General features: G+C 37.5%; 1 protein-coding gene and 1 long non-coding RNA gene across 2 annotated transcripts in view; one reads left to right on the top strand and one right to left on the bottom strand.

Moving 5' to 3' along the window:
- Positions 1 to 17,568, bottom strand: part of LOC135206216 (mucin-2-like) — a 100,155-nt gene extending 82,587 nt beyond the window's left edge. Inside the window, 1 exon segment of the mRNA XM_064237557.1 lies at positions 17,309 to 17,568. The gene's annotated coding sequence lies outside the window, so the exon portion shown is untranslated.
- Positions 13,544 to 14,610, top strand: LOC135205950 (uncharacterized). The gene is made up of 3 exons (XR_010312642.1): positions 13,544 to 13,975; positions 14,090 to 14,134; positions 14,536 to 14,610. It is a non-coding gene; the product is annotated as an uncharacterized LOC135205950 (long non-coding RNA).
- Positions 17,569 to 20,233: the final 2,665 nt, after the last annotated feature.

Below are 20,233 nucleotides of genomic sequence, written 5' to 3'. Positions count from 1 at the left end.
AGTCTAATCAACTTATGGAAATGCCTCGGTAAAAATATGAAACTCGCTACAGCTTCTTATAGCCCGGAAATCTTGTTAGGAGGAGGCTGTGTATGTCTACACATGTGTATGAAGGAGATTGCGTGTATATTTTTCTTTAGTATGAAAGGACTCTTAAATTATGACTTTTGATGGATGAATTCTTGAATAAGTCTTGTTCAGTTTTCCTCTGTATTTACTTTTTTTGGGGTAAATCTATATGATTCATGTTGGAAACATTTTCACGGGCACACCTACATGATAAATTCAAGAAAGTGCATACGTGCAAACATACACAGATGAATAAAACTGATAATACTGAAGTAAAGTTCAAATTAATTATGATACTTTCAAACAAATTTCACCCTCTCTGATATGCCTATCAGATGAAGAATTAACATGTTAAATCTACTACAAGAGTGCTCCATTATTTACGATACCTACAATGAAAAGACAAACTCGGCTACAAACATTCTCACGTCTCAAAATACCTACGCTCAGTTTATCAAGGGCATAAATCGCAAGCAAGACGAAAATTAGACTCAAAGACTAGAAAATGTTTAAAAATAAGGACTAGAAATGCGACGAGCATTCTACCTCATTCACCAAGACAAACATCATTATACAGCATGAAGAGGGACTGATGCCGAGCTGAGTGAACAAGGCACCGTGTGTTTGGAGGTAAAGAGATGGAAGTTGTGATAAACCTCGATGTCAACACTAAGAAGTTTGGAGGAATGCCGGCCTCGGCTGACCTTTGAAAGATTACACGTCGTTTTATGACAGGGCGGAACACGGCATCATAATGAGAAAAGTCTGGAAAAAAAAAAAGTTCTTGGCATTCTCTCAAAGTTTGCAACTATTTAACGAAGGGCAGTCATTTTGAGTAAGCGTGCTTATGACATATATGTATATTTACAAGCACACACATACACACACACACTAAGATACACGTCTGGACTATAGTAGATTCACATCAACCGTGCATTTGATGCCTAGGCCAGTCTCTTACGACGCTCCTGATTAGTCAATCACAGGGATGGAAACTCTCAGTCTCTCTCGGGAGTTCACTGGGAAGGATCTATGTTCCAACTCTCCTGAGGTATACGTCTTTCAGAAGGTGGAACATACATCCTGCCTATGTGAACTCTCGAGAGAGACAGAGTTTCCAGGCATGTGATTGGCTTATCAACAACCAATCAGGAGCGTCGGAAGGGACTGCCTAGGCATCAAATGCACGGTTGATGTGAATCTAATATAGTCACTCCGTGTAACGGAGATGCTGTACATAAATCCTATTATGCACCTCAAGCGGGTTTTGGGAACTTATCTCGAACAAACAGAAGATAAGGAGCAGACAAAATGCAAAATATCTTAATTGGTTTGAGATACCGCACGAGTGTCCCCAGCAGATTAAAACAGCAGATCAACGCCGCCTAGACTTAGCCCACCCAAGGAGAAGGAATTAACGAAGGCCCAGCCCAAAAGAGAAACACGTTTACATAACAGTCACCGAACCAGTGTCTTCAAGACGAGCAAGAGAGGAGTAAATGGAACAAATTGCTGGGGGATTCTGTAGGTGTTGTATTCCAGGAAGAGTCATACGAGTAGGACCTATCTGAATATATATATATATATATAGATATATATATAATAAAAGGAGCCCATAAAAACGCCAAAATAGAGAAAATACTATTTTTCATACACTGCTGTCTCCCTCTTCAGGTAGATGAAATATGGTATTTTCTCTCTTTATTTTGGCGTTTTATGGGCTCCTTTTATTAGATGGAATTCTGTTGTAAAAAAATTTCAAACCAGTCTTTTTTGGCCCATATATATATATATATATATATATTATTATATATATATATATATATATATATATATATATATATATATATATATATATGGGAAAATTTTAATTTCTCTTCCGGTGCTGGAGTTTCCTATTTAGTGATTTACTATATGTCAGACCATTCAATAAGGTGTCCATAAGATACACTAAAATCATAGAAGATAGTCAAGGATCTAAGAGAAGAAAGTACAGGTTATATGAAAGCTTGAGTTGAAAAAGTAATTCTAAAAAACTGATTACATGTACAAACAAGCAACATGATCTCTCGAAGAATACTGGAAAGAAAGCGCGTCTTATCATAAGACCTACAGCCGGAATATCCTGCTCACACAGACCAACAAACAACTCGGAGAGAACAAAAATATTCAGCCAAAACTCCATCCACATACAACTTCCAACCAGGAAAGTGATATACACACACACACACACACAGCCTCCGACACCAAACATCCGAAACAGACCTGGGGCGAAACGAGCCGTCGTCCAACACCCGACCGAACACGCCTTCGCTCGCGTCTTTCACTTCAATTATCCGAGAACACGCCTTTGGGTCTTCCACTTCAACTTCCATTCCATCCCTTTCAGATGCAATGCTCCCAACAAAAGACGTCAACGCCGATAACGGGTAAACACCGCCGTATGAAAGAGGCAGATGGCGTCCCGAACACAATGGGCTCTACTCCTCCTCCTCCTCCTCCTCCTCCTCCTCCTCCTCCTCAAGCCTTTCCATATGCGAGCGAGGTGAAAACAACATGGTTTCCTTTTAGAATAGGAGGCCGAGTCTTCGTTTCCCTCGAAAGTGTTATTTTTCGAGAGGAGAAAAAAAATATCGACAGAGATCTTGCTGTAAGAGATTCTTCATCTCTTTTTCCATCCGAAATTGGTTTGTGTGTGTGTGTGTGTTAAAACACTCGCTTTAAAAAAATGACATTTACCTGCTAAAACACTCAGTATATTTCAGAAGGTAACAGCGTTCACGAGTGAGCTCACGACGACATGTCACTGTCAGCCGAGCTCTTTCTGGTGCACTCTTTTCATATAACATAATAAGCGACGGAGATTCCATCTTGATGGAAAACCCATGTCTGGAAGTTTGGGAAATGCAGGCATTCATGCACTCGCCATTTTGTTAAAAGCCGTTCAAAGATTGTTAGAGATCCATTTCCTTTTTCATTTCATCTCCCTACCTTATATATTCTTACTTTCCGAACTTTATCAGTTCCCAAATTGCTATCTTAAACATAACTGTAGGAATGACAAAAGAAGGGAAAATGATTAAGCAATGAAAGATCTGAGAGAGAGAGAGAGAGAGAGAGAGAGAGAGAGAGAGAGAGAGAGAGAGAGTCAAACAATTGTTTTTGAAAAGTATTCAACTTGTACGTTAAGTCATTTTCATAATGTTTTGTCATATATGTAGCGCGATGAATGACCCTTCAGCCATTGTCCTTAAATTTTGAAAGTCCATTCAAAATCACATACCAGACGCATCAATAGCTGTGAAATTCCCTTTTGGTTCAGCAGAGACAGAAGGCAGACGATGGATAAAATTTATCAGCGTAAACATAAAACTTTTATAATAACAGCAGGATGTATCAAATTCCCTTCATCAAAATGAATTCAAAAGAATTAATTCCCCAATTTTATTCAATGGCTTCAGATATTTAATTATTTAAGCTATCGTTAATACTAAAATAACTGCTTTGCTTTAATTAAATACTGTGCCTCGACCCAATGCAGAAGAGTTACAAGCAACTATTTATACTTTCCTTGCATTGTTCAATTGCAAAAGTTACATGTAATTCTTCATGTTTTTCTCGCATTGCCCAATCGCCTCATCGTCAAGACTATTTTGACAAGAACCGTAAAGCCTCAATATTGAACTGAGATAATGTCATTGGAACAACCTGTAATACGCCGGTCATGAATGGAACAGGATGCTCTGGTTAAAAAGCTTAACTTCTTCAAATTTTCAAAACTTATCAATCACTCTAACTAACAAGCAAAACCGAAAGGCCATGTTTTGGAGTTTATAACCAAGAAGAAGAAGAAGAAGAAGAAGAAGAAGAAGAAGAAGAAGTGGAGGAGGAGGAGAGAAGAAGAAGAAAACAAAAATAGATACAATCGACGAATCTCTCGCACTTTTCTAGTGCTCAGTTAATGATTAACAGACGTCACTAAGTATTTCTTCAACTATTCAAATGACTTTCTCTTCGATTATGCATTCGTCATCTGCTATTTCGTCTGCATATTTCTACTAAAAGCCAGTTACGTTCATTTTAAGAATTCTAAAACTGTGCCATTTCCCTCCATTTAATTCTCCTCTTATATACTTACATTCATTCCCCTTATAAAAAAAACAATTAATCGTAAAAGAAAAGGAAGCCAAATAGCGCACGAACACGGATAGCACAGACACACAAAGAAATCAGAACATAAATGTAATGTAATTTAAAGTTTATGAGACTTACTGAAATTAATCTGGAGATTGTACAACAATGACCGACTAGTTCCCACTGTCGTTCGTTGCTCCACAACCCTCCTGCAGTTATGAGAAAAACGAAATTGATCCCTTTTCATAAACTGGAAACAACTTTCGGCATCGACGTCAGAAACGCTGAGATGATGCTTCACTTTGCAAATAGGTATGACTAGCAATGAGTCTAAGTTAAAATGAAAAATACAAAATTACGAAACTCAGTTTCACATAAATGCTAAATCTGGCTGGTAAAATATGCAAGTCATATATAAGAAGCAACACCACTGCCCAAACGTACTCGAAAATGTATATAATAAATTTCATGAACCATCTGAAATCATCCTCAAAAGAAGTCAAAACCAGAAATGTCGGATAATTATTGCAACCAACCAAGGGGAGGAATACCTGACAAAACAACAAGGGAAGACAATCGCAATATTAATTTATTTAACACGTGCCATGAAGCGTCACATTCAGGGGGGGGGGGGGGGGGGGGGGGGGGGGTGGGGGGGGGGGGGGGGGGGGGGGGGGGGGGGGGGGGGGGGGGGGGGGGGGGGGGGGGGGGGGGGGGGGGGGGGGGGGGGGCCCGCTAACGCTCACTCACACACACACCAGTTTACACGCCACACACACATCTTCTCAGTGATACATTTACAAGCAACCTAGCGACGCCTATGCGAGAGGTAGGTAAATGATTCCCCACGTCGAGACCTGTAATTACCTTGTCACTAACATTACCACCACAGCCACGGCTGCCCGAGCTGGACATGCCTGGCCTGGGACTCTGTCCCATGGAACCTGGGGGCTTCCCCCCCCCCCCACCACCTCCGATGCAATCTTGTTCAGGGTCCCTTTCCTAACCTCGCTGCTACTACACCATTTTCCCGAGATGGTCCTACACGGACTTCCAAATTCCACCAACCCATGACATGATGTAGAGCCATCAGCGTGAGAGAATAACTACTGTGCGTTCCTAATGACAGACATCTGGGTAACTATATTCAGGGATAATATATATGCAGCATTATCAAGGGAGCTTCGAAATTAAAAGGAACCGAGTTTCGAAATGAAACCTATAATCAAGGAGAGGAATACGGGTAAAGGCAAAACTTGACTAACACAGTGAGAAGTAAAACATAAAGCAATATGGTAAAAGATGTGGCTGAAAGAGCAAGCAATAAAGGCTTATGCTAACAATCTAATAAAATATATAAGAAGTATCTATCGATTCTATAAAAAGCATTTATATTCCATACAAAAAACACGTTACATGATGAAACATAACTGCAAATGATAATTTAAATTAAAGGCGCGGAAATCCCTCCTCCAAAAACAACTAACGCGACAGCAATGACATCCAAAAGATAGACCGTACTTCAAAACTCAACAAAGTAATAAAGCTGTGTTGTCATTTCCGGTACGAAAATAAATGAAACAAGTAATCAACTCATTCACTTCAGGCTAATAAGCGCTACAGGTAGCGACAACCCCCAAAACAGCATATCCTCACCAAAAAGGAAATTGTAATGACCAGTCATAATTCAAAATGTCACATTCGAGGGCTTAAAAGCCATCAAGAATTTTGTTCCTCAATAATTACCCTTTACAATGAGTTCAATGGCCACCAAGATTAAGGGATGCAGGAAGCATAAACGAGGGAAACAGCAGGATCCAGGAAACGTAAGCAAGGGTATACAAGGGATAGTACAGGATTCAGGAAGCTTAAACAAGGGATACACAGCAGGATCCTGGAAGCATAAACAAGGGATAGGCTAGGATCAAAGATGTATCAAACAAGGAATAGAGCAGGATCCAAAAAGCATAAACAAGGGTATACAGCTGGATCCTGGAAGCATAAACAGGGGAAAGACCAGGATCCTGGAAGCATAAACAAGGGATAGAGCAGGATCAAAGATGCATCAAACAAGGGATAGAACATGCTCCAGGAAGCATAAACAAGGGATATACAGCTGGATCCTGGAAGCATAAACTGGGGATAGAGTAGCATCCTGGAAGCATAAACAAGGGATGGAGAGGGATCAAGAAAGCATAAACAAGGGATGGAGAGGGATCAAGAAAGCACAAACAAGGGATACAGGGGGGTCCTGAAAGTATAAATAAGATGCAGAAAGAACCAGGAAGGATAAACAAGGGATAGAGCAGGATCCAGGAAGCATAACAGGGATACAATGGGACCCAGATGATCCTGAGATAGAGGTAACTTCTTGGGCGTCTTGAAAGTAGATCGGAAGAGAGTGTACTAAAAGATCTCTCGCCGCATCTTTATACCAACCACATGAGCCTGTGATGCAACTTATGGAGGCTGAAAAACAATGATAAAAGTCTGTATAAAGAAATGGATGAGTGTTATTCAATTGTCCGGGGGAGGGGGGGGGGGGGGGGAATCGTTTCAGCGTAACACAAATTGGACATGATTACGATTCACCCCACGTTAAATTACTTAATGTTGACTGGACCTTCACAAAAATATTATTTTTGAGGACGGAAAAGTTTCCTCGTTTCCGAATGAGGACGACTCACAACTGCACACCGCACTTTATTAAAATTATAAGAAAGAATGACTACCAGCAGTAAAAATTCAAAACATCAGAAGAGGGAGAGATATACTTACGTAACAAAAGAGAACATGTGAAGACAAAGCACGCTCTAAATAAAAAAAGGAGAGAGTAGAAAACACTGGATGGGAGTATGATGAGAGGGAATTATAACCACGAATAATAGTTCCAATTCTTTCCTACGACTAAACATACACACCGCCGAAATCATCTTTATACAAGGAAAACTTAAGAAATATTAAAAACTACTGTACTGATGCAGTTATATTTGATGGATAAAAAATTTACATACAAAAAGAAGACTTCGTTACAATAAACTGGACACCACAGGCAAATAGAAAATGTTGGCAACGACTTTCAAGACAATTGGTCGACAGCAACAGATTGGACGTGGGAAAGAGAGACGGCAAAAAAAAAATAAAGCAAAACTTTACAAATGACAGACAACAGAAAATTGCTGATGACAAAAGAGTGGAGGGTTGATAACAGTCCTCGAGACAAGTCGACACAATCAAGCCAAAGAAATGGAAGCAAGAAAAACATCAATAAAATTAGCAAGGAGAGGAAACTAGAATGCAATAAAGTTGCCGTATTAGGAATGCGCATCAGACGTAACGGTCTATTAAGCCATTAGCCGTATCAGATGGCAACCGCATGTCCACATGGAGACCGGATAGATAATATGGAGCCTATCTGACGAGTGAGGAAACAGAGGGCATTCGGATGATCTACCTAAGAAAAAGTTTTTCAATCAGGAGTAACCGCGCACAAAATAAATACAATCCAACAGATAACAGGGCAAAGGCACCTTAAACCACTACAAACAATGGAGCTCGATATAATAATACCAGGAATGAAATGGGAAAGGGGGGGGGGGGGGGGGGGGGTAGGGGGGGGGTCGAGATCAACAACAACAGCGGCCTCGGGCGAGTGAAGGGCAAACAGTTCTATAAAATGGCTGAACTGGGTGGAACTCGGCACATAACCATATGACATCATTCTGCGCTCGAGGGGGAAAGGAGGGCTTTTAAAAGAATATTATGGACTCGGCGGTTTAGAAATGTTATTCCCAGAACCAACACAAAAACACACACTCTCAAATGTTTAGTAACATCAGGCCCGATATATATATAATTATGTAAATGATGCATACAAGTGATGCTTACACAATGGGCAAAACGAATGTATTACTGAACGTTGAATGTTATCTTCAATCTTTACATAACAGCACAGAGGTATTGTGAATGATGTTCTCATGTTTAAACCGTAATAATGTTTCCACGACGTGCCATAACCATTTGCATTCCTTTTTACGTCCCTCAACAGCTATGTATTTATATAATCATCGTAGGTAAAGGTGTTTCCCTTCATTTCTTTGTTTATCTACTTATGTTCATGCTACTCACATCGCACTCGCTCTTTGCTCCTTTTTTTTTTTTTTAAAGATGTCCATCTACTCTTTAAAAATTTCCTTGGCGCAGTTATAGCCTTTTTGGCCTGTTCCATATTAATGCTTTCGAACGTCGGATAATAGTCAGAAAAAGATGAAACTCGCTCAAACCAAACACACTTATATGAGGAGACGAATGTACAGACAAAAATAATAAGTTGCCATGTTCAGCAAATGTCCTGCGTTCCAACAAATATGAATATGTAATTATTCAGTGATTTTCTCTCTAACTTTATGTTTTTTCTTTTTTTACCATCAATGAATGAAAAAAAAATCATCCGTCCATAAGTGATTAGACTTGAGAAAATACCAGAAAAATAACAGAAAAACAAAAGGACTCAATAAATCTACCAATTATCATACACACAAAAACCAGATACACCAAAGAGCAACACTAACAAGATTTAATCATCATCTTCACTAAAACTCGTAAAAAAGGACAGTTTACACAAACATTTATATATGCAAATACATACATACCATCACAAACGAATACAAAGAAGTGACGAAAGTATTATACGGAAATACTTCCGTTGACACCTGGCTCCAATAGGTTACTAACATATTCTCTTGTTTATATCTTCCCAAGCGTTGCTCTCTCCCCTCCATCAGATTATTTCTCCCCCGGCAATTTTTCTGATGATGATGAAAGGTATGATAGTGTTGACAATGGGCAGTGCGTGCAATATAGAGCCAACTTCTTGTAATTGTTCCATCCCCCTTTCATTTGTAAATTGCCTCAGCTCTTTCGTTCCAAGGTGAAGGAATATGAGAGAGAGAGAGAGAGGAGGAGAGGAGAGAGTGGATGGAGGGGAGAGAAGAGAAGAGAGAGAGAGAAAGAGGTTGTTGATGTCGAGTGTTTCTGTCGTTTTCTGTCATAGAATTTAAATATTGCAAACATTTATGGAAGATGTCTTATTAAAGAGTGAAATGCTTTTCTTGAAGGGCACTATGTTCACTTGTGCCCAATTTATTAAGGCCATTGGGATGTTTCATACTATTACTAATGTTATTATTATATTGGAGAAACAAGTCCAGTTATGTATATGTACATATTTTTTATTTTAAAAATAAATCTGTACAGAAAGCTTTTAGGGAACTGTTAGATTCCCCCTTTCAGATACATACCTGTGGATTTGTTTCTCCATTTTAAGACTCCTGCTAAAACAAGCGTTTTTCAAATATTAATATTATTATTATTGCTGCTTGTGTGTCAGTTTCTCACTTGGTACAGTATAAGCCAAGGTCTAGAGAGCCTATACTCTCTAGACCTTAGTGTACGCTTTACTTAAGGTTGTTAGCGGCGTCCCTTCGACCCTTAGCTGCAACCCCTTTCATTCCTTTACTGTACCTTCGGTCTTCTCCTATCAAACTTGCTAACAATTGTTTCATAGTGCAACTGCGAGGTTTTCCTCCTGTTACACCTTTTAACTCTCCATTTCGCTTTCAGCACTTGGCTTTTGGCCTAAATTCTATATTCTAATCCTATCCTATATCAAAGCCCTGAACATATGAATGAAGGCAGCTCTACGGGTGAGGAAAAGCATGAACATTCGTGCATACATTAGATGTTCCTTGCTGCAGTCCCTCCGGCTATTCAATTACCTCGCTACTGTGTTCGTTTTGTGTTGCCTTATCACCCAGCGCATCATAAACAAGTCAATTGGGACGTTCGGATTTGATATATGAGGTTTATTAAGTCGTCATCCGTCCTGGCTTAAAGCTCTGCAGTTTTTTCAAATAGCTCTATTCGCCATTTGCACATTTACTTATTGATTTATTGTTATTCAGAAGACGAACCCTATTTATATGGAACAAGCCCACAGGGACCACTGAATTGAAATTCAAGCTTTCAAATAAATGTACCGTACTGTGCACTCAATATATTAACACATGTCCCTCTGTAAACAAAACAAAAAAAGGACTCAAAACTCCTTTGATCAGAGACGAACGACTTTGAAAGTATATACTTATCGAATGACAAAAAATTGATAAGGAAGAAAAATTTGTGGAATATAACGGTGAACTATAATTAGTCGAATCGTTAATTCCTTAAGCAAACTATCTAACATAACCCGAAGTAACCCTCCAAAACGAAAATCGCAAACATAAATCACATTTTTGTGGTCGCTGGTGCAACGAACACGCTTACAGCCGCCGAGAGCGAAATGTGTACTTGTGTGGTCCACAAAAGTTCAAATGTACCCTTGTGGGATTCATAGCCCATTAAAATGTAGCAAGAGCCAGCAGCCCTGACATAGCGCAGGCTGTCTGGACTGCTAACAAGCGGTAGATAGCGTGGCTACACCTCCCGCGCCTGCTGCATTTTACGTTTTCAATAGCCGGCAGAGACAATGAGATATATTCCGGCAGCCGAGAGATACGACAAATAAGGGAATGAATGAAAATAAGCAATAAGTCATTTGTGACGTTTGAGCTTGGCCCTTATTTTTTAATCTACCGTTGGCAAAAGACGCCGAACTACGAGGAAGATATAGATGTAACCTTAGACAGTGAATCACAAAAGACATTAAGCAGACGTTACTATTTGCATTTAATCTGGGTGCGTGTATTCAGGACTGCGCGCTAATTTTATTCAATTCTGAATGGTTCAAGGGAAAAAAGACAAAGCACGTCCTCACAAGCGTGAGTAGAAAGTGAAGACAAGGTTGAAAACGAGATCACGAAAAAATATAGAGAACACTTCATTAACATAATAATTGTCAATTATCAAATATTGCATTTATACCAAGACCCGTAAATTCTAAATAGAAGGGTCAAAGGAATAACAAAAATCATTATAAATTTGTTTATGGCAAGTACACAATTCATTTTAGTCTGTTCTGTATAAGAATAAAGGCCACCTCAACAACTCCCCATCCACACCACCTCTCTCTCTCTCTCTCTCTCTCTCTCTCTCTCTCTCTCTCTCTCTCTCTCTCTCTCTCTCCTCACATAATATGCTTCTTTATCTCTCCCCTGGGATGTTTACAGCCACATCCATTTCATCTTCACTTCTATTTACTAAGCTTCAACCGAAGAGGAGAGGATTTAGGAAATTTAACAGACCGTTGTTAAGGCGTATGAAGCGGGATTAGCAGGAGGGATGTGTTCCTTCGCGTCTAGTTACAATCCCAACCCCCGAATCCCGAAAAAGATATAACGTGAGAGGTCAATTCCTTATCTTTTCTGATTCATGTCTTCGGGTTGGCGTCAACAGAGGCTACACTTCAAAGGTTTAATTTCTTGGTAAACAAATCGGTCTCTTTATCTTCATAGCATATAGCTGAATAACTTTGTGAAAGACATTAACTTTTACTAACAATTAAAGTAGAAGTTTTCGTAGCTTGAAATAAAGAAAGCAACAATTCCAGGCATTTTTTTTTTATGTTGCAGCTATGAAATTGGCCACAAAAAATCAGTCGAAAGTGGGTAAGGGGGGATGAGAGGGAAGGAATCGCCTTCAAGGTGACTCACAGACTGTCGATACCTTAACCGTCGACCTTGACCCCTCATAATCCTCTCTGGTATTTCCGGGTTTTCTTTTTATAAACAGAGGACTTCAGAATTAACGTTTCTTTTGGAAACGATGGCTTATCATCATGCTAGATGTGACCAAAAATGAACTTAAAAGCAAATATTATTTGCACTGTTTTCATTATTTAGGATATATAATCGGAGAGGTACCTCTGGGGGTCCAGCCCCTCTTCACGTCCCCTCACAGGCCATGTAAGGGCTATAAGTAAAGGCACGATCCTCTCTCTCTCTCTTTTTATATGAATAACTGCCGAATTCGTTACGAGTGCACGACTTTGAAATACAATTTGTACGTATGTATGAATATGTACGTATGTATGAGTTTGCCCATATGAAGATAAACGGTCCATAAATTACTATTTGAACGTTGCAACCATATATTTCGAGCACTTCCTACTGCGTCCCTGATCAATGGTAAAATATGGACAGCTGATGTATTACGAGAGTATAATATATATTACCATTAACAGCATTGTTACTGTTATGAATATTTCTAACCAAAGACTATATACTGAAGGAAGATAGGAAGGCTCAAAATAGGAATGTTAATATACTAGTTGCCAACTCCAAAGTGAACACAATAGTTTGACCGCTCAGTGTTCAGATGGCGTTGTAGGTATATCGCATGTCGTCTGTTTGTTTATATTTAGAATTTGACAGTTGACACAAACGAAATCATGGCGCCAACAGTGAATAAGTTACACAAATGTGTTGTTTGCAATAAACGAAAAGAAACCGATCCTCATTTGGTGTTTTACAGGTTCCCTATGGATAAAGAACGGTGATTACTAACAATATAATACATTAAATATGTGCTACTAATCAGTAAACCCCACTGATATTTGATATAAGATTAAGGCAAGGCATCCGCAGTACATTTTTTTTGTTTCAAACTTTTTTTTTAAAGTTTACTGAGTAACTTTATGACTTCATGACACTCAAACCAGCAACCAAGCAGTGCTGTGGCCAATTTCAGGAGTGTTAAGAGAATAAAAGTGTTGGTTTAGAGAGTAAAAGTGTTCAAGGTATGTCAATAAAACTATAGCCTACAAGGTTAGAAAGGTTAGAAAAAAACTTCCAAATTCCTAGCCTAACCGAAACTGATTAGTATCACAGCAAACATGCCGATAGATGTCCAAAGGTTAGACAGATCAAGTATCGGTGATGATCCAAAATCAGTGGCTAAAAGATCGAAAAAGTGGAGAAGCAGCTTCCAAATTTATTTAGAAGCACTAGGGAAAATGGATAATAAACAGCAGAAACCATTCTTACTTCATACTGCAGGTTTAGAAGTTCAGGAAGTTTACAGAAGACAATTGAAGGGCTCACAAATCCATTTGCTCCTCAAGCAAATATGTACTTTGAATGTTATTAGCTCATCGAAGCCTCACAGGAATCAGGTGAGACAGTAGATTCATTTGTGACTAGGTTAAGGAAATTAGCTTCAAACTTATGAATTTGGAGATCTATGACCAGAGGTTAATAGAGCAAATTATAGTAAAGAATAACTCGCAAGACCTTAGGAAGACATTGCTACAAGAAAAGTAGCTAACCTTGCAGAAAAGTTCTATAAATAGCAAGAGCGCATATTTCCCAAGTCTAAAAGAGTAGCTGAGTCACAGCTAAGGAAATACATTTGGCTGTAGCTCCGAAAATAGCCATAGGATTTTTTCAAAAATAATCTCATTGTGATTCCCACAAAAAGTTACCTTCTATGGCTTAACGTAACCTAACCCAACCTAACCTAACCTAAACTAACTTTTAAAGTGATACGCTCAAGAGTGATTATATTTTCTCTGCAACATGCTATAAGTCAAAACTATAGAATAGTAGAATGTTTTTTTGTATGCTGGTGAAATAGGATGGCATAACATATAGTATTATATCACCTAGATGCTTGATTTGGACGAACTTCATCCAAATTCAGGAATTGAGGCAAAAAACCTCACGACAACTAAATTCAAGCTATTGTGTGTGCAGCAGGCATTTCTCCACCAAAAAATACCTTCATCCAGCTTCTGATAAACTTTGCCATAATGCCTGCCCAGATCAACATGTAGAAGGTATGTGTTATCTATTTTATTTATGTGTTTAGTCATTACAATATTATCAACTGATTTTTCATCAGTGAGACATATTTTTCTACATAAAAAGCCTGCATCTATTGCACATTACAGGTTCTACTAGCTGCACCAGATCAGATGTTGACCCTATAAAGACAAGTGAGTTATTGAAAAATGCTGATTTAATTGTAGCCATATAAAGCTTAGATGCCTTTTTACATGTTGGTATGCTTCAAAGAAAAATGAAAGGTGAGTATACTCGCAAGCACTTTTGCCATACTTTATTCTGATTAGCAGAATAAAAAAAATACACAGAAAGCACTTGCCAGTAATCTCACCTTTCATTTTCCTTCATGGCATTCTGTTTCATCCTATTTATATTTTTTTCCATGTGTAATTTTGGATATTTCTATTCATATATGTATGTATGTCGAATAATTTATATAACTGCAGTACATAATTGAGTAAAATGATTTTTGTGTGCTATATTTTTGAGTGTATATTTATATACGTACATATATTTTGTATAATGCACTTATTGTTGAAATATATATTTTCAGATACATCAATAGATTTACACCACCAAGCAAATTATACATCAAATTGGTTGGTGACTTATCCACACGAGAATTTGCCACAACCTTGAATATGGGTGTATTTGATGTGCAGTATTTGAAGTGCAGTTTGTATATGTTTAGATTTTCTGAAATGGTAAGTGCATCACAATTATTTTAAATATAGTTAATCTTGTAGGTACCATTCCTGCTCTGGAGAATAGATCATTTGAGATAGGAGCTTCATCCTTGAAACATGGTAAATGGTCTATGCTTTTGGTAGATATTACAGTTTTTCTTTTACTAACTAGAATTCATATAGTAGGTAAAGATTGACCTTTAAGATTTTGCTTTATTATGGTACATATATATTCACTTTGTCTTCAGTGAAAAAGTGTTAGACTAATAGTTATATTATGGCTATAGGGTTCATCTATCAACTGACCAGGGAAAATTCCAAAGAAGATTGTGGAAATATTGAATTAAGTGAAAATGTTCAATCAGATATTGGTAAGAAAAATTTGTTTAGTAGTGTTTTTGTATATATGCATAATAATACTTATGATTTTACCAGCCAAATGATAAAGTATAATATGGCATTTGTTTCATTTCATATTATTTGCGTTTCCAGAATTTACTGATGGTTATCCAAAGGATACTGGCAGATAGTGAAGTGTACAGTAATGCCACAGTAACAAGCATTATGGATAATATTAGTTGCATTGCTACAAGTGTTAGTCCTACTACAAATATTATGACTGCTAGACCTACATTTGCTACTAATACTGCTACTACTACTAACCCCCCCCCCCCTCTACTGCTGCTACTACTACAACTACTACTAATGATGATGTTGATTGTAGCATTCTCAATGGAAATGATAATTTACAAAAACCTGAAATACAGTATGAGACCATACAATTAGGGTTACATGCAGAAGGAGAACTAACATTCACAACCATGAAATCAAATGGTAAGAGGATACCATGAATCAATTTTTTTTAAGAGAGCAAAAACAAAATATTTTCCCCATAAATGGTCAGTTCTGAAATATAATTAAATGAATAAATAAATTTTAAAAAGTATATATATATATATATATATATATTATATATATATATATATATATATATAATATATATATTAATTTAATAGTTATTCTTATGTTTGCATATGTATTTAATTCTTGAAGAAAACCTTTTTTAGTATTATATTTTTCTCATTTTTATATTATATTAGAGTTTATTTGCATGTAATTCATCATGCAATTTTGGTTTGCTTGTATGTTATTTTTTGGGTTTACAATTTTTATGTGTTGTTTTTTTCTTATTTATGTATAATTTATTAAAGTTTATTTGCATGTGATTTATCTTGCATTTCTATTTCCAACCCCCTTTGATTATTTTTGTGTGATACAATGTAGTGAGTTATTTTGTTTCCTTTTGTTTGTATATTTATACATTATTAGTTTATATTACTAAAGAGGATATATGAGTGCATCATGCATTTCCGTTTCAATAAAAAAAAAATTACAATTGTGTTTTATATACACCTAATATCTCTCTTGTACAGTGGCCTACAAACTGTAATTAATGTATGCCTACACATATCCACTTGTGGCTAAGTTTAACAAATCAAATATACAGTATGTTTTACTTTTTTCGAAACATGATATTGTATTAGACATCTAAAATTATTGTAATATACAATACTGAAATTTGCAAGAGAATTTACTAAATCATAAGCAGATATGTATTAAGTTCTGAAAAAATACACTGAGAAATATAAGGATATGTATCTTAATTATGATGTACCTATTTGTAAATTTGCAATTAGTTTCTAAGATTTAAGAATGTCATAAATATAAGATAAAAGAATGACGTAGTAACTGCAATTATAACAAATTTTTTCGCAAAATTTACAAAATCGAATTCCATCCTATAATCCCGTAAGCATTACCGCTCTGATGTTTAACGTTCGATCAATAGATGGAGCATTCGTTTTCGCATGGAGTATCTGGCATCTTTCCTCGCAATTCATTTGAGTGATGTTAGGCTACAGCCTTCCTATCTCATTCAGTATATAGTCTGTTTTCTAACTTAGTTTACGGTTACAAGATCCATACAACTAGAAGGTGAAATGAAGAATAGGACGAACCTTGGCAGGGAACGATGATTTTTTTTTTCTCGCACGTCAAAAATAACTCTGAATACTTAACAAAGTCTTGTTTACTTAACACTACTACTTCTGTTGCAACAGTATTTATCACTTTTGTCTTTTTTGCCTACTGCTGTAAATCCATTCCTGGCGTTAAATATATAGTACAAAACCAAGAGATAATTATGTTTGACCAAATATGGGCGAAGACAGCAGAATGCAGCCACTTCTGATAACTTAGGATCTAAATTAATTCTACGAAGTTGTGATGAGAGAGAGAGAGAGAGAGAGAGAGAGAGAGAGAGAGAGAGAGAGAGAGAGAGAGAGAGAGAGAGAGAGAGAGAGCTTACTTACACATGAACGAAATCATTGAGAATTAAATTTAAAAGAGGACTGTGTTTATTGCAATTACATCGTTGCTATACTGAAGCTTGTCCTGTGTAAGCAACGGCTCTTGATACAAGGAACAGATATAAAAAAAAAAAAGTGTACTATGGTCAGTTAAGATCACGTAAGCAGGTCCTCTTTTAAAGTTTCCCTAAACCTCAAATTCACACTTACTCACAGTAAATGTGCATCGTGTAAACAAAACACTTGGTCAGCGTATTTCGTAGAAACTTACCCGAATGGTGAAATAAATAGAGGAACCTTGGCAGGGAACCCAGAATCTCGACACGACAAAATAAATCGGAATACTTAATGAAGTCTTGTTTACTTAAGCTGCACAAGTAATCACAAACTAGTACACTAAAGTTCTGCTGAATCGAGGGAGACGTCAAACGTTTTCGATGGAGTCTTCCGATGAACCAATTTAAAATGGAGGATGGCTTCTCCAAAAACACGTGACGCCGTGCGGCAACAAAGTGCTTCTTCCACAAGTGACCGCAGCCTGCCAACAACTGAACTTACTGACCGATGAACTGCGAAGAGCAGTTAACGAACCATTCGAAGTGCCGGTGTATAGCAGCCAAAGCTGGTGGGTATTTTGTCACCGCTCGGGGACGTTATTAATCCCGGAGAATTAGGATAAAATCCTACGGCTAAATCTCACGGGATGGGCGATGGGTTGAAATGAAGGGTATAAATCCTTCTCAGCTGATAAGAAGAAATGTGCCAGGTGGCGGGACCTTTTCCCTTGCAGATTACCATATATCTTTTCAAAACTTACGGCATCGACTTGTATAACAAAGAAATAGGGAAGGTTTTGTTATTTCATGAAAACGATAACTGTCACTTCTATACAATAATAATATACGTAAATTATATCAGTATAAAACCCTTTATTTTGGCTTATAATGAATATAGTTTTATTTATAATAAAAAAATGGTTCAAAGAAAGGATAAACAGCCGTGTACTGACAGCGAAGGAAGTAATTTACCGTTTGAATATAAAGAGAAATACGGAATTAAATTACACTGCCAATTGTTTCAATTTACTATGCTCGTTGACTCAATTCCAGATGTTCTGCACAGCATTTTCGTTGAAAGTATGCAGACCGTTTCATCTTATTTATGATCTTAATTTGTAAAATCCAATTGTCAAATGTTCTTTTCAGAATTCTTATAGTTATTATGATGCGAGTTTTTCCAAGCCTTGCTATTGCCTGGGAACTGTCACCGGTTATATTTACTACTTGTGACAGTCGAAGAGGAATTATTTGTCTCTTATTATTTTTCCCTTTCCCGAAATTACTATGTTCTTACCAGTTACCTTATTTGTTCGTGTTTTTGTTGCTTTGTTATATCGGTTCGTGAATCTATTTTCACTCTTTGTTTATAGCTTTACGCCATAAATCGCCCCCCCCCCCCCCCCCCCCTCCCCGTCTGCTAGGCTATCAAGTCTTGAATTTGCTGCTTACGGAAATGCAATTGTGTTATTTTTGTAAATGTGGAGTTTTTTTCAAAGCGGCTGTAATCTGAAAATGAAAAATACTTATTTCTTTAATAATTAAGAGACCCAGAATGAGCATGGCTGCCAAAATCATCAATGTTTACCGCAGTCTGAAAAGACTATCAATGAATTAACCAAGGTCTAGTAATTAACCTCCCCCAGAGATGTCAAGCCTGCTTCATGAAATCTTAACGTGAACATTCTTCGTCTTCTTGAAAAGAACAAGAGTAGTTTTGCAACTTCCCACTTTTAAAAAGCTTTACAAATCAAGTTTAACTCCACCACGATATCCACTTTTGTTTTTTTTTATCCTAAGATTCTAGTCGTAGGAAGGTTTTTCTTGTGATACGCACTTCCGTTGAAGTTTATCTTATTCCTCACCACGAACGAATGTAGCAATTATTACGACTATTCTTGTGGCGAACAAGTCATCAATTTGCTGATGTAGGTTTCGGAATAAATTTTCCATTGCGTTAAAACAAGAGACGGTTCTTTATCAAATTAAATTTAGCCAAAGTTTGGGAACTGCGCAAGCGGTTCGATAGCTGCCAGTTTTCAAATATGCTGGTAAAATCACTGTTACGTTGCAGTTTTACCTTCATGACTTTTTTGCCACTTGGCATTTCGAAACCTCTTCGTGTTATTTCCACTCGTAAGACGCAGTTTAACCCCTGGCATTATTCAGCGCAATTTCACAAAAACAAACCCAATTTCTTGCGTGAAGCTCCCTCAGATTTTTAGGCTTTTTGCCGCATGACTAAACCCCTTTTAAAACATTTTTCACCTCTTCACTATTACGAAGCAATTTTCTCCTCTTCAGCACCACTCTCTCTCTTTCTCTCTCTCTCTCTCTCTCTCTCTCTCTCTCTCTCTCTCTCTCTCTCTCTCTCCCCTTTTATTGAAGTGTGACAGCGGTTTTAACCAAGTAAATAAGGCCGATGGAGTGCGTATAGCTTTTCGATAAGGAGTTCGGTTGTATTTTTGCCTTCCAACACAGGCTACATCGAATGACGCTGTCGATAGTTTACCGATAATGGGAAAGAGATGCCGAGAGAGAGAGAGAGAGAGAGAGAGAGAGAGAGAGAGAGAGAGAGAGAGAGAGTGTTGGTGTTTGGGTTTAGTTGAATGCTACAGTGTTGTGTGGGTACATTTCCATTATTTTCGATTGGCAGTGAGTGATATTCAGTGTAATGCGTTGCATTTTCGAGGTAAATCTTTTCCCGTTATGTGTGGATTATTTTTAAGAGAGAGAGAGAGAGAGAGAGAGAGAGAGGAGAGAGAGAGAGAGACGAGATTCAGAGGAGAGATGAGACTGAGGAGAGAGAGACGGTAATGAGAGGAGAGATGAGAGAGAGAGAGAGCAAATTCTAGGTTGCAAAATCTGTACTGCGGCACTTCTATAAGCCTGACATGAATTGTATTTTTACAGTAAGAATTTTTTTTTACAGTAAGAGAAACATCCAACACGTTTGACTCAATCAAGCACCAACCTGTGCTTGTATGTGACCAACTAATTTAATTTTAAATACATAAATAATCTGAAAAATCTGCAGTTAAACCAAAATGACTACGAACATGTAAGTTTTAGACGGTAAAACTTTTCCCAGATTTGATTAATAAAACCTTGACCTAAGTTGGGATATCGTGTAGATGTGG

The sequence above is a fragment of the Macrobrachium nipponense genome, chromosome 29 (assembly GCF_015104395.2).
Source record: "Macrobrachium nipponense isolate FS-2020 chromosome 29, ASM1510439v2, whole genome shotgun sequence".
Lineage (NCBI taxonomy): Eukaryota > Metazoa > Arthropoda > Malacostraca > Decapoda > Palaemonidae > Macrobrachium > Macrobrachium nipponense.
This window is presented reverse-complemented; position numbering and strand designations above follow the sequence as displayed.